General features: G+C 47.3%; 1 protein-coding gene across 2 annotated transcripts in view; it reads right to left on the bottom strand.

Annotated features, from left to right (window-relative positions):
- The window catches only part of sema5a (sema domain, seven thrombospondin repeats (type 1 and type 1-like), transmembrane domain (TM) and short cytoplasmic domain, (semaphorin) 5A), a 67545-nt gene that overhangs the window by 50188 nt on the left and 1094 nt on the right, over positions 1–16263 (bottom strand). The gene's annotated exons all lie outside the window — the stretch shown is intronic.

The raw sequence follows: 16263 nt of genomic DNA, 5'->3' as shown, positions 1-16263 counted from the left end.
AGGCAAAACCCCGATTGGTAACTTTATTCCACTCTGCGCAAGAGGCGCAACAAAATCACGCAATGTGAAACCCGCATGTTGCTTCGGGGCACCCCCAACTGCTCAAAGCAACAAAAAAAACAAAACCGAGGCGTCGGCGAACCAATCAATTGAATTCTTCCCGCAGTCATGAGGATCATTTTCACACCGCTATTGACTTGGTGGATATGGATGACACGATATATCGCGAAGAGCCTCCTGCATAAATGTCGGCTTTGTATTCATGACCTCCGGCGCGCAAACAAACATCTCAAATGTCCAAACACACACGGGGAGTGCGAGGCCGAGGTCACACCTCAATGGCCATTGATGCCCTGCACCCAGACACGACACACACTAGTGAAAATCCACCCAGACTTTGTTTAAACGCCGCAAAGCACAAAGAGGCCAGTGTGGAGTTTGAGTTTGCATGCGCTTCTTCTCTCAGAGGGATTTTGCCGCTCGTGGTTTGCCGTTATCTGGCGTCTGCTTATGACCGTTTCAAAAGTGTCTCTTGGTGGAGTCAGAACTTTTCCAATAAATGCAGCAAACAAGCCGCGACTTTGGACACGACATTTCCTGCATTCGCACGCAATTTCCGAAAGGGAATTCCAACTTCTTGTCAGGAGTGCCACTGCAATTAAACACCGCAGATGTCAGGAGGCCTTTCATTTCCAGCGTTAAGAATACAGGTCCGGTAGTCCGCCATTGTTTTTGCTGCCATCTGATTCATTGCTTGGCCCGGGCACACAAAAGGGGCCCGTGACACCGCCATCTATAAAGCAACCGCATCTTGCGACTTCACACACGTTGCAATTGCATGTGCGTCATCGACAGGAAAATCCAAAGCAGGAAAAACTCTAAGGCACTTTGAATTCCAAATACCGGTTGTCACGACAACGCGTGTCAACGTGCTCGCGTCGGTCCTCAAATAGTGTCGCAATCTATATCTCTTCGTATGTCCAGCTGGGTAAATAAACATCGCATCCCCTCTTTGGGTGCTCATGTCCTGCTTGTGCTTGTACTTGATGACACCTCATTCAAGCAGGCTCATCAAAACATGGCAGCGAAGAGGACCCCAGTGATGATGATTATCTTCATGTGTCGCTAGCCAGCAAACGACGTTTGTGCGACCCCTCCTCCCAACATCAGAGGGAAAATTAATTCCGGGAAAAAATGTCTGTCCAAGAGTGGGATTGAAGAGCTCTCTTGGATCGGATGGCCTTGTTTGTTTCACAACCTTATCTGTTGTGTCCAGTGTGGCGTTGGAATCACTCATCAAAAGACAAGCACTTGGTCTATTTTTTGGATGTACTTTTTCCATCCCCCAAACACAATTTCACTCTCCAGCATCGGTGACGATGCGCATTCGAGCTTATGTGAGCACGTTTGAATCAACGCAAATGTCGGCCGCTTCAGTCGGATGCACACATTGCTTCCAATCTGTTTGCAAATGTGAGGTTCAAGTCAATGAACACACACACACACACACACACTTGCACGCGTGCGCACGCAAACTAACCACTCGCTCGTTTAGTTGTCGCCCGCATTTCCCCACCCTGAGGCACATCCAAACCCTCAAGTGGCTCACAAATCGCTCTTATATTTACTGAGCTCGCTTTCTCTCGCTGGGGTAGTGGTGGTTAGCGTACCTGTGTGTAAGCAATTCCAGATAAGGCAAAGAATTTAACAATAAGCAGTGTGTGTGTGTTGGTGTGGGGGGGGGGGGGGGGGCGGACATGACAAACATGACCGTGAAAGGCTCTCACGCATCACTAGACAGCAATTACAAGCATGGCGTGGCCCCGCCTCGGTGACTGCTTGAGGAACTTCAATATGACCTCAGACTAAAACCCATTACAGCAAGTGTGACAGGGGCTCTCTCGACAAACTTTTTAAAATTTCTTCTCCACTTCTTGTTCATTTAGAGGTTAGAGGTGTGCTCTCAGAGCGCCTAAACCCAACATCAAACTTTTTTTCAAAAATATTTTGACACATTGATCGAAAACCTTGTAAAACGTGTGAATCGACCTCCTCTACCCAAGACGCCGCCGCCGCTGCATCGGCTATCCGAGACGTGCCTGACAACGCCGCGTCAACCTGTGAAAAATCCAGCCGCTGACGGAATGCTGAGACGGCAGCTCCCGACCCCAAACCTTCAGGCTGATGTCAGCGCGCTGCTTCTCAATGCCAAGGGAGGGGCGTTCCCGGTTGTCACAACAAGACAATCCCCTCGGCCAACATCGCGCCTCTGCTACGGCCACAGGGTAACCTCTATCCAAGCAAAACAGGTGTCAACCTGTAGGGTGTCCTGAAATATTCCAATTACATTTCAGCATGTGGCAACACAATACCGAGACAACGCTGCAGCCTCCCCCCCGCCCCATAGAATTAGACCAAAATCGGCCTGGTCTTGATGACACTTCAGTATTAAGTGGCGAAGATAAAGGTGATTGATAGTTTGGATATTACCACTGTAAATGAAAATAAAAAAGCGCTCGACTCTGACCAAAATGACCCGGAGCACGCCTTGCCTACTTTCACCGCTTGCATGATGAAACGAATTACTGAGCAGAACTGCAGTGGGAACTTTTCTAACTAGAAAAGTCAACAGCAAACAAACATTAAATCAAGCCCCACACGGGGCTGCAGCGATAAGGGAACATAAAGCCCACCTCTGCGCATGGTGACATTTTTAAAGCTTAATTACATGCTTGGCTAACGGGTAAGTGAACGTCTCACCGGCTGCAGAATTACACTATCACCGTCTACAGCTGGGAGCAGGCGCACATCTCGGACGGATTTGCCAGTCACACGTGCGCACCTGCTTTCTCCCCAGGCGTGCAGAAAACGCAAAGCAAATGTTGCAGGCAAGAAAAAGGACATGGCCACAGACCAAAAACGCAAGCAGGACTGAATTCCTACCTCGATGCCAAGTAGACTTGCATCCAATAAAACGAGAGTCTTTCAAGGCTGAGAACTCTCTTATTATTATTATTATTTTTTGTTTGCAAGGAATGCTCTAAATGACCAAAATCATCAATTATCAATCACACGAGCTTCTGAGGGTGTGGAATATATGAGAGCGAATAATGGATGGCATTTCTTGTGGATAAATGGTCGGGTGTCTTTCATGACACTTCCTTGATGGTATAACATGGGGACGGGTAGTGATGACGAGGGCCCCCCGGCGGGCATTTTAGAACCTGATATAAGAGTCTGTCACATCTTTTCGCAGGGCTCAAATTTTCTGGCTGCTCACTTGGGTGTCGCTGTAAATGTAAAATTTTCCCCGCTTAGCAGCGGACAGACATTACAATTGACACGGGTGCAATTTTATGCCCGTGCCACGCTTCGAAGAAATATAACAAGAACCGGCTAACTATATGCGGGACTTTATTAAAACAATTAAAGTAAATGGTGGGATGTAAAAACGGTCGGGTCCTGAGAACCCCCTACCAACATTGACGACACTCTTCTGATTGATTCTTCTTCATTTCGCTGCATCTATCTACCCAGAATCACTTAATTGGCCCCCTTTATAGACTGAAGAGGTTGCCACCTGCACAGATCCAGAGAGCCATGACAATCTAACGTCGCTTTATATTGTGGGAGCGCATATTTCCTTTTTATCGGCCACTTCATTGGTCAAACCTCAAGGGAGACTCCAAGCAAGCGCAAGTGCTCCGTCATTCATCTTCCCGTACGCTGCCTGCAATCAACAAGCTCATCCGATGGTCAACATCTACAGCTCAGCAATTAAATGCCTCGAAAACCACCACCACCTTCTCAGCAGTTAAAAAAATAAAAACAAAAAACAAACACCACGTATTCTTCAGCGCACATCAAGGAACCTTGGATAGGAAGTGAGCCATAAGGAAGCTGCCTTGAGGAGTGCGCTATCGGAGGAAATGTGTCGGAGGGGAGAGTAAATTAGGCCTCAGCTCCAGTGGAACCGATTAATTAGCTGACCACGTTCACGTGGACTCTGTTCCTGTGTCTGTTGAGTCGTAAATTGTCCCATTAACAACAGAGACTGGCGCAATCTCCCAAAGTTGGAGTGCTAATGAGCGAGATTGCTTGCGTGCGGCTCTGCTCGAGTCGCCGCCGCCGGAGAGCCTGTCTCCCAAGGGTAACGTGGGGCGAGAGGGGTGCGGAGTCGGAGACGGAGCCTGCGGACGCCCGCCGTGGTCTCATCTCTGCCAGACCACGTCAACAGATGTCAGAGCATCGAGTCTCGCCCCTTCCTCCTGCTTGCGGAGACCATTCGACACAAAAGCCACATTCTTTATTGCCATTTTGTCTCCTTCCTTATACGAGGGCAATAACATCGTCCAAACTATGGATGAACTCTTTTTATGTGTCTGGCTTCACTCGTGCAGAGAGAAAGAGGAGCATAAACGCTTTCATGGCACTGTACTTGGTTTCAGTCGTGTGATACAAAATTGGAAGCACAGCAGCACAGCAACTGATTTTACGTTATGAAGCTACATAATGGGCCAGAACTCTCTGCGCTGGATTTACAATGCGAGGACGCCCAATTCTTAGACGCGTTCACAGGATGTCTATTTATTCAAATACGTTTAACCGAACAACTCGTGCGGCGCACTTGCAAACCACTTTGTGCTACGACACCTCCATGCCGCTGAACAGATTAGCTTTGAAGAGTGACTAAATCCCGTTTCTCCATCTGGTAGGCTAATGACTGATTGCATTGTGCCAGTTGAAATCTTTGATGGATGACGGATAATGCTCCAGGCTTGTTTTCCTGAAGAAGGCCTCGAGCACTTAACTCTAATTGATGCTTCATCTTACCAAGACATTCAGGACAATTCTGCTTCCAACTTTGTGGGAACACTTTTGGGAACTTTGCCCCGGTGCGCAAAGTACAGAGTGAAGCCATGAGAAAAAAAAAAGTCTGAGCCTTGACCTAAACTCCTTCGAAATCCCCTTTGTGTTGAACCAGAAGTGAACTTGTGAAGCTGCCTCACATCCACACGCATATCTGTTCAGAGTTGGACTCTGCAAGCCTGTGCAAGTTAGTAATTTACAGTATGTTGCCGCCTTATTATACCGTTGCTGATTACAGAGTGCAAGAGTCCGAAAATATCCCTCTGTCAGGTGTGCTATAGTGACAAACACCCGACTGAGAACAAACAGCTTTAAAAAAACAAAACAAAAAAGTGTCATAAATAAACATGTTTTTCACAACTTGATACTGTACATTGCGAAACGGCGTCTTTGGGGGCCCTTCCGGAATAAAGTCGGCAGCATATCTTGAGGTCCGCATTCAAGAACGGCCAGATAATAAGCTTATTTGCATGCGGCGAAAACGCAAGCCAGTGAATTACTGCTGTGTCTTTGAAATTCAAAACCCATTAAAAAGAACTTTTAACATCAGGGCAGAGTGATTAGGAATCTGCCGGGAGGCCATAATTGCATTTGCTTCCGTGCGCTGCCCAGCATAGGCTGCTTCAAACAACGCTCTCGGAGGGAAGAGGGCAGCAATGGTGAAATATTGACATTAAACTGCATCAAGGTGTCTGTAAAAGTTTTCTCACAAGGATTGATCGAATTACATTTCACTTTATGTGTACAGTTGTACACTAATGCAAACTACAAGCAAGAAATAAACACATTATTGAATTGATACATTGCATTTAAAGTGCACTACAACCCACTTTTCAGAATCAGAATCATCTTTATTGGCCAAGTATGTAGAACACACAAGGAATTTGTCTCTGGTATAATACGCTGCACTAGTATCATCGTATACAACAAAATCATTGAACCATTTTAGAGTAACCAGTAGTTTTGTAGTACCATTTTGTAGTACAAGAAGAGTGACTACGTCAGTGACTGTTTAAGGAGTTAATGGCTAGAGGGAAGAAGCTGTTTAAGTGTCTACTGGATTTGGTGCGCATGGATCTGTAGAGTCTGCCTGAGGGGAGTGGCTGGAAAAGGTGGTGGGCAGGGTGCGGGGGATCCAGGAGGATTTTCCCTGCCCTTGTCTTGATTCTTGCAGTGTGCAAGTCCTCAAGAATGGGTAGGGCGGTTTTGATGACACAAATGCTTTGGCTAGAAGGTAAAAAATCCGAAAACAACACGACATCATCAGAGTAAACGGGCGTCGAGTCATTTCACACTCGTCTCCCCTTCAGGTCCTCTGACAGCGCCCCGTCATGCATTTACTGATGACGCAGCATCAGCGGCGGCACTTGGGCATTCGGTAGATTGCCGGAAGACACGTCGACGCGGTCGCAAGGGTTCACGATGGAACCCGCAATCTTGAGGTCGGGAGATGACCGCGACGAACGAAGCCACGCCGCCCTCTCATCATCAGGCCCGTAAGGCGCAAGCGTGCTGGAATAGGGAGTGGCGGCAAACTCGGGCATGAGTGACATCTGGGCGATGGGAAAACTCTGAGGCTGAAGGTGTCATTGTTGCACGCGTCACGCTGCACGCCGACTAATCACGTTTCACTTCAACGTTTCCACGGTGTCTCGCGGTGATCGATGACACCGTGCCCTCCTTCGGAGGCATGAAGCAGAGAGCGTGAAGCGCACACTTAATCCACTCCGCTGCCTCGCGCTAAATCATCACACCGGGTGAAGCGCTAGCACGCGGAATGTAAAGTAGCTTTGATTGAAAAGGGCCACACGGGTCCGATAAACGCGTATAGGAGTCGGTTTGATTATTTGTCAATAGAAAATGAACCCGGATTGTCGCGTGACCTTACGGGGACTGAGTGCTTTGTTTGTTACCTGGCAAAAATGATGAATTCATTAACGTGTGGCTACGTACGTACTCTAGGTACCACACTTGAAACCTGAAGTTTACATACAGTGTACAAAGTCAGATGAGCTTTCTTTTCCTCGCTGTGCGGCATGAAATCAGTCAACGGCTTTTCCTCTTTTGGGTCAATTGGGATTTGGGAAATTGTATTTGTTAAATGCGAGGAAAGTGAGAGATGGATTTGAAAAATAATTGTCACTACTTTCATGAGGACTTCAAGTGGAAAGTAGAAAATTGACTCTAGGATTCCCCCCCATGTGTGTGGATGTCTGGTGTTATTCACCGTGGATCCAAGGAAGGGAACATTTTCATCAGCTATGCGCATAATTTGGGGTTTTGCGGGCCGGCTCGGTCCCTATCCCTCGCGAATAGTCCATGCGTAGTCCGCTGCGTCCCGTATATTCATCATTCCGAGTTGGAGTGGGTTGTTTATGATGATGACTTATTATTTCATACACAATGTCACCTTTTCAAGCACCCTTGTGGCAGAATTGAAATTAACTATCAAATAATTTATACGGAAATCGTGTTCAGCATACGGACATGCACACATATGCCCATACACAAACGCACACACACACACACACACACTCGCCGGCAAATTCTCATGTGCCTTTCAGCTCTAATTTCAAATTACTGTGAGACCCCTCACAGTTTCAAACAAATGAGACTCAAATAATTCATTTGTATATTTTTTTCCCCTTGGTGTGCTGTCAGATAACCAATAAGTCAATCCATAATCAATCATTGTTGTTCCACCTCACGTTCATCCATCCGTTCATGATCTGAACCACAGTTTCAAACAAACGAGCATGCGGCGTTCACGTGGAGCCCTTGAAAGAGCAGGTGGCTGCGTTTGGGAAGAGGACTTCAGACTTCGGGTTCAAGAAAGTCGGAAAAACACAAATGAGCAGTTTGCTATTTTTTGTTTGTTTGCTTTCGGTGACTTGCATCCTGTCATCCGAGGACATCAAATTGCGCACCAAAGCATATGCATTGGTGCGCAGATGCAACAATATCGAACCAACAGTTTTGCAGCTCCTCCGACTTCCCCGGAGTCGGTTCAGGAAGTGTTGCAGAAGGCGGCGTAGATCGCCGGGACGGGTTTAATTTAAGATTGGCACCTAAATCTGTTGCGAAGCACCGAGCTGTTTCGCGACGCCTCTGCTGGCTCCACATCAAAGCCGGAGAGCACCACTTTTAGCTGCGATGCGTTCACTCGCATTCTATGTTTAGCTTTTACCTCCTCTAGCTGCTCCAATTAAAAATAAAGACGACCAAAGTTAAGCCCTCCCCCACCACGATACATATTCATACGGCGCGCACTACACAATACAAACAAAACATGGCTAATTAGATTTTGGCCAACTTTATTAAATATTCTCAGAAATGAGGCAGGTATTGATTTTGTTGACATGCTTCGTGCGTCATTCGATTGCCGGAACGCTGGACTGGCCCCAAAGCACGATGGGGCATATTTACTGAGACGTCTCACCTCTAGTTGTTACTTAATGCCCTGGGGTCCATGTGGGCTCGACTGGTGGCCCAAAACAGATGTTTCTTAAGGCGTGTGTGTGGTTTTGTCTGTGCAGGGTGCCCATGTGTGTGCACAGCTGTGGGCCTGACCCAAATACATCCCTTGGAGATGAACAGTCTCTTTGTGTAAGGCCCCCCACCTCCACCCTAGTCACTTGTATTACAATTTGTATTGGCACTACTTAGTGCATATTTAAATGTCTCTTCCGATGTGCCTGAGGTTTCAGTGTTTGTTTTAACTTTGAGACTTATCAGTGCCCCCGACCCGCCTGAGCACCATGGGAGCCAGAGCCTTCAGTCACGCTGCTCCTAAGCTTTGGACCTCCAAAACTGCACACCTCTTTCCACTTTCAAGTCCCGTCTAAAACACACACCTGTTCAGGATTGCCTACAACACATAGCTCTTCCATTTCCGAAGTTTTTATGATTTTATGTCCTGTTTTTATATCTCGCTTACTAATTTTTACATTGTATTTTCTATTGTCTGTACAGTGTCCTTGGGTGGCATGAAAGGCACTTTAAATAAAATGCATTATTATTATTATTATTATTATTATTGTCTATTAGAGGAACCCTTTATTTGTACTGCGGAGTTTGCTGGTGAGTTTTTTTTTTTTGCAGGTATTCCGGCCTCCTCATGGCTGTCATGCATGGTGGGTCAATTGAAGACGACCCAAATCAGGACAAAAGATGGATTCATAATGGTTGAATACTTTGCAGAAAAAGAAAAAAAACATCTTTTTAAATTATCCGACCATCCGTTTTCTCTTCCGTTTGTCCTTGTTAGGATTGCGGGTGAGCTGCAAACTATCCCAGTCAAGAGGGGGGGAAAAAAAAAAATCGGCTGCCAGCCAATCATGGGGATCCAATTTTTTTTGTGTTATTTGCCTTACTGTGTTTAAACATTTATAGGTTGAAGTAATTTGTAAGTTGTTGTTTTCTGTATAATTTTCTTCAAATTGTAGGGCCTGGAAAACAAGCATTTGCATCGTAAGGAAATATACTGTGGGCCTATACAGGATTATTATTATTATTATTATTTTTTGTAGATTCTTCTTTTCCCCTTATCTAAGTGAAGTAGCTGAATAAATGGCCTGCAGACTCGCTCTGATCTGCTGGAAAAAGAAAGAAGCAGAGGCCACTGGGTCGTCTGGGGTCACTTAAGATCGATCACTGGTGCGCAGCCGCTTAGAATGAGAAAGAGAGAAGAGTCAAACGGATGACGGAGACTTAGGTGGCCAAAAGGATGAGAAGAGATGAAGCAAGCGTCAGGAGAAGCGGCGCTTAAAAGACGTTGGGCAGGCACAAAATGAGTCGTCAGAGAGCAAGACAATGGAGGCGATTAAAAAGAAGATGGGTACAGGTGGAAAGAATGAGATGCCCCCCACCCCCCACTCCTTCATATTCCACACTCCTGTCAATGCATACGGGCTTATTGAGGAACCCGAGCGGGAGACGAAAACGCAGGAAAGCACATAAGAGGTGGTCAGCCACAGCTGGAAAAGCAACAATTGCCTTCTTTAAAAAATGGAGAGGAAATACCACGCTGAGGAGAGGGCGGCTGCATGGGGCGAACGCAGCCCCGGTCGGCCTCTAGAATATCCTCCCTCGTTAACCGCCTTCGTTCCTGCACGGTTAGTAATAGCCTCGTTCAGAGACAAGAAAAAGGATGAAGAGAAGATGCAAAGTGGCAGCGATGCTGTTCAAGTGCACGGCGTTACAAAAGAAAAAGATTCCATAGTGAGGTTGGCGGTGCGCGATGCGGGATGCGGGATGCTTGCGCGTCGTCTCGGATCATGTTGCGTGTCCTCGGCTGTCGCATTGGCGGGCTCGTGAAATGAAGGCTCCTCCGCAGATGTTGCGCTGTTTGAATTCAACATGTCGGGGAGCCTTCCTGTTCTGTACCGCACGGCACAGTGCACGTAGCGACCGCGATGGAGTTGATCATCCGCGTTCAAAGCAGTGAATCATTTTGGATGGCGCCCGTGAGTGGGTGCTTAGAATCTGTTGGACACAAATTCGAGGCTTTTTTTTTTAATCAATTCAATAACTAATTAAGGTGATAAATGCTTGACTGGACCATAAATCTCAGTTCCTCGGTACGTGTGAGCAGAGTATTTGGCCGTCTCGGGTCCAACATCGGAAGGACGTCATGAAGGCTTTCGTCGATGAAGGAGGGAAATTGCAAAGTCTCGCCTGTTTTCTTTCCTTTTCAGTTCCTCGTAAAGTGGAGGCGTCTCATTACCGCGGATTTAAAAGACTGCGGGTCCCTTGTGAAACAAGCACGTGGCCGCCACTGTTTTTACAGCGCGCTTTCCAGACAATTTAAAGGTGGCCGAGCCTCGTCAACGTCTGCACTTTTTCTATTAGCCCAAAGGCTCTCCGGATGCCTCATACAATGGTGTTATTCTTCGGAGGCCGTCCAAGTGTGCGTCTGCGTGTTGCGACTACGTCTGGTGGCGATAAAAACGGCAGAAAGCACATCAATAATGACTTAACGATCCCCCCCTTCCACCCTCGCTTTTCGTGATGACGATGGAGTTTCCCATCCACATGTGGCTGGCAGGTGTACTCCGCACCATCTAAGTTAGTCCGAGCAAAAAGTCCACTTGAACCGCGGTGCCCTGATGGTAACCCCCCCGCCCTCCCAAGCCCCATTTACTGCAAATACAGATGTCAGCCCTGTGCCTGAATTTATCTTGGTGGCACATGTGCTTTCTGGGCTTGAAGCGTCGGCGGATTCGTCATCCCGTCAAGTTTCTTTTTCGATAAAAGGTGCGCACGTGAATGTCTGACAGCTGCAACGTGTCCTTTTCGGCGTCACATAAGCATCAAAATACATTAATATGTTTGTCCTTTAGGTGGAGTCTGCACCAACATTGGCAGCAATTCTTCTCTGCTGGTTTCACATGTTAAGTAGCAGCCAACACGTCAAGTGCAAGTTCGCCCCCCCCCCCCCCATGAATGAATACAATGGCAATTGTATTTCATTCTCTGATGTAAAACCTGTATGAGCTGCAATTTCGAGAAGCAAACGCCTGCAAAAAATAACCGAATGCCATCGCCCTAAGACGAGCGTCGCTCCTTATTTTTATGCTTTGAGTGGCCTGAAGGTAGTTCTGAGAATGAGGATGAGTGGTAGGTTTTTTTTTTTTTTTTAAATGTGGTGGTGATGGGAGTGTTGGGATGGAAATGGTTCATTAGGAAGCAGGAAAATATTTTTTGATGCGAGATCATAAAATGGTATACTTGACCCTTGCACCCTGACCCATCTCCCATCAAACGAAGGGTAAGAAAAAGCATTTACAGCCCTCTTGGGATGTTTGGAGTGCCGCTGTATCGACTTTTCAGTCTTGAGTGACGCGGCGTGTGGGAGACAAATCATCGCCCTCTTTAGAATTTGGAGACCGCTTTGATTCTTTGATGCATTTAGTGCAAGGTGGGTGACAAAATAGATCCTCGGCGCCGGACCTCGCTCCGCATCTCAGCTCGAGTCAGAAACGAGTACGAGAGACTGCTGCAACTCAATGCATTTAGTCGTCCCGATATATTGACTTTTTCTCAGCTTTGCTTATTGAGGTTAGCGAGGCTGGTCTGCTCAAAGAACGCCGCTAATGATGAGGAGCAAAGGAGTACCGCGACCATTTGGTCTGTGCATTAACACTGAAGGGCAGCAGAAGAGTCAAGGGACGGTTCACATGTGGTCAAGCTCAAGTCCAAATAGCCTGAGAAAGTGAAACTTGAGGCTTCAATGCTCCATTCTTGTTTCGGGGCGTGACAAAACCACATCAAAAATCAACGACGCTCACTATTTTTCTCCATGTAACGGCAACTCATGCGGGAGCCGTCTGGCTCCGGAGAGAAGTCTTAAACACTCCCCGTCCGTCCGAGCCGGGCCGCGGAGGCAGCACAATTCGGCGATAGTCGAGCATCAGTATGGATGGGGAAAAAAAATCATCGGTCTCGAGGGGCTCTTCTTCGCATCGTTGACTTAATAAAAATATCACAAACAAAACAGGCAAGAAGTCAAGGAAACACCTCCGAAAGGGAAATCAGACCAAGACAAAGATGAAATCGGTCACTTGCAATCATGACTTATTGAAGGCCACAAAGGAAAAGTTCTTTTGCACTGCGGCAACGGCGTTGCGTAATCCGAGATGGACTTTTTGGGCATTCCGTTTCCCTTTTGCCTTTCTCCTCCTTCATTTATCGCGGAGCGCCGTGTGCCGTCCTGCTTATTTCTTTGTCCCTGCACGACATGAGAAATTGGCGAGCCCGCTGCCCCTTGAGAGAAACCCCCCTGCTCACACGCTGAACAATTTGCCGCCGGCTTGATCGGGACAACCTGTCAAGCTGACAATGGCACATATGATCTCGTCTATCGGGATGATCCCTCCTCCCCTTTTCCGCATCTTTTGCATTCAAGGAGCGGGAGGCTCGAGCCTTTTGTCTGCTTATCTGCTCAGTCGCTTCAATCACCGCTGTGCAATCTCCCTTTTCTCGAACTCTACTTTAATCTCCTTCTGTATCTGCCTTCCATTTTTCCTGCGTCGCAAGCAGCGAGGGACTTTATCTTTCCGATTTTATCGCAAACTTGGGTAGAGGGGTGGGAGAAAACGAATGTAGCGTGCTCCGCAATTTCCTTTCCCCATTCATCTGCTGAGCGACGCTTCCCTCGCACATCATTGATTTCGTATTGCTCCGATTAGCCTTTTCCCAATGATTTCAAAGTGAAGTCATATGTTTTGATTTGCCACCTATTGCGGGATTTGGATCAAAAGTGGAGCGGCTTCCCGCATTTTGGTGGTGCGACAAAGTTTGACGCATCACATCATGATAAGGCACAAGCCCCCCATTGTGTCAATGTGTCAGGAGAGACAGAAAATCTCAATCCCACGAAATGTGAAGGCAAAAAAAAATAAGCTAAGAAACAACAAGAGAAATCATTTGCTGCTAAAGCGACTATACATAGCACAAAATCTCTCAGGAGGAGGCAGTCGCGCTTTACCTCAGTTGAATCATGGAGCAGAGTAAAATCTGTTGCGTGTTGAGGGAAAACGAGTGGAGCGCCGCTCTCAAACGATTGCTTTTCCTTTCGACGCTAAATAGGGCGACGAGAACGCAGGAGTATTTGACCTTGGATTTCAAACTGGTACATCGTACACGTTTTGTCAACAAACACAAGCGCGTTCGTGTAGACTCAGAAAAAAAAAAATCATGACACAGAATTAATGAATGTTGTCAATCAGAGCTGTACATAATTATCTTGATAGGGGCCGACTATTTCCCATTTCCCATTTCCTAACTTTTAAGTCGTTTCTCTGGAGTGTCCCCTTTCACACGTTATTGTGCAGTAAACTTTGCTTACCTCGGTAACTGAAACTGAAAAAAAAAAAAATTAGCCTCTGCTCTATGAGACCAGGGGTCACCCACATGGGATGCCCGAAGGCCTGTTCTAAAAATAGCTTCCCATTGTGATACGCTTCAAAAGGGCGACTACTTGACCCCGTGCCTCCATTTATTTGTTCTTGCAACATCTAACTGAACAAACAACAATATTTCACGGCAAACAACTGGCGAGCCTCTCCACTAAGGACAAAGCAAAATCAAGCTCTGGCCATGTTACAGGTAAAATGGAAAAACAACACCGCAATACTATATAGACAAAGACAACTATTCCGTGTAATCCTCCAACATTATTATAAACGCGTGTCTACATATCAATCAATCAAGATGACCTATATCATCATCTTGGGGGGGACGTACAGTGCCGCTCCAAATTTTGATCAGTTTCTCTCGAACCTTTCTAACCGCCTCTTGGCTTGATCCTCCCTTGAAAAAGAGGCTTTGGGGATTATTTAATGATGACCCAAATAGAGCCAAGCGCCTCTTTACAGGCATCTTGGTTAAGAGACAGATTGCGCTGCTATTGGAGGGGAGTCTGAGGTTGAGCTGTGAGGGGCGAGCGGGGACGGCGCCTCGGCGCCGTAACAGCTCTGGCAGGTCGACGCTGCTTAAGTGGCGCTAATTCCCCCTGACGTGCGGACGTGTTTGCTACAAACCGCAGACATTTATTCTTGGATCGACGCGGCGGTGACAGCCGAGTTAAGAGCGCAACCGGCGTCGCGTTGGATAAATTGCACTTTGCTCGCTGGGACTGTCAACTCCGATGACGCGACAACACGTTGTAGCCCGGGAGGTGTCGTGAATACTTTGGAGTAGAAATGGTGACGAGTTACTTCACAGCTTCCAAATAATCTAAATGGCGACTGTTTTGGCCTGGCCAGTGGACTTTCCAGAACGCCGCCGCTGAACTGGTCACCGTGGCAACAGTGTACCATCCCACACTCAGCAACAGCACCGAGGAGAGAGAGAGAGAGAGAGAGAGAGAGAGAGAGAGACCCGTTTGCTCGTACGCTGACAACCCCCCCCCCCCCAGGATATAGTCGGGCTGTTCTCCAAGTGGACTAAACTCATCAGTGGCAGCAGGAAAACGGGAGGGATGAGATAACGAGGTGAAGGCGAGTATGGTGTATCAACTTTTGTGCATCTTTACTTGCAAGGAGACTTGGCGTCGAGAGATTCCACGTCTTTCATTCAAAAGTGGTGGAAAGTTGGTCAAAAATTCCAGAAAAAAATGCGTTTAGAGGTCAGCAATCGCATAACAACAACGTTTGGTGCCTCTCAAGTCAAAACAAGATGCTGACGACAACAGATTGTTGCTTGGCAATAATGACATTACAGCAGATGATATGAAAATATTGCGATCGTACAACGCGATTTCTGAAAGAAATGGCTAGCAGTGTACCTCGCGCAAACACGTTCATGTCCCTTCAACAAGAGCGGTTTTTATTCCATTGAATGTGACATCGCCTGCGGAGTCGAAACGTGGTTTTCCGCTGGCGACGGATTGAGCATGGAACTCATGATTCAACTGGACATTATTTTTTCCGAAAAGAAAAACTGAGGTTCCACTGTAAAATGCCCGCAGTGTCACTTTGGAACGCGACACGCATGAAAGCAGCTGCCGTACGTCTTTGGAATTTCATACTTGAGAAAAGTCAGCTTTGAGTTGAAACGCGCCTCGTGTTCATGGAGCATCGCAAACAAAAGATAAAAAGAAAGAAGGTTCCGGGCGCAGCGCTTGAAGCGAGCGCTGCGTTCGTAGGTTCAAACCAAGTAGCCCAAAGCCCCATGGTGCAGATGTCAGATAAATAAGCCACCAAAAGGCTTCCAAAGAGCACCAATGGGGGCCGCGCAGGGTCAGGACTGTTGAGTTGACATGCGCACGATAATGCCGCTCCACTTTCCCTCCCGGTGGGACTGGACAAGGGGAAGCCATATCACAAAGGTCAGCCACAATAGGCTCCTCATTCATGCGGTTGTCGTAGCAACCGCCCCCCGCTCGGGCCACAAGGGTCATTGTCATCAAGGAATTCTGTCGGCGAAACTAATTGGTGCGCTTGTGTGCCGGGACTCCAATATCTGCCCTGCTGTTGAGGGATGATGCAAAGGAATGCCAAGCTGCAACGAGCATCGCAATCAACAAGAGGGGGCGGAGGGGGGGGGGGGTCGTTTTCTCATATTTGGACATTTTTCACTGTGCTTTTCAGACTGTCACTTTGCATTTTTCGGATCCATCCCTAAATAACTTTGACGTTTAATAAAGACCAGGATACCGGGAGTCTAAAGCGAATGCCCCCATCTGGATGTTGCTCTTTTGTGCATCCTCATGAGTCGGAGTTTGGAATATTAAGCGCAGGCTGACTGTTGCTAGCGCGGCAACGACAATGGAAAGGAGTACGTGTCATGTGACAAAAATAGACGTGCAAAAGTTTCTTTTCATAGATGGGTCGCACCGAAACGGTGGTCCGGCGTGGGGTCCACGCTGGGACTTACTCAAGCCTCGTGTGG

This window comes from Hippocampus zosterae, chromosome 20 (genome assembly GCF_025434085.1).
Source record: "Hippocampus zosterae strain Florida chromosome 20, ASM2543408v3, whole genome shotgun sequence".
NCBI lineage: Eukaryota > Metazoa > Chordata > Actinopteri > Syngnathiformes > Syngnathidae > Hippocampus > Hippocampus zosterae.
Note: the sequence above shows the minus strand (reverse complement) of the source record. Positions and strands in the feature narration are given on the sequence as shown.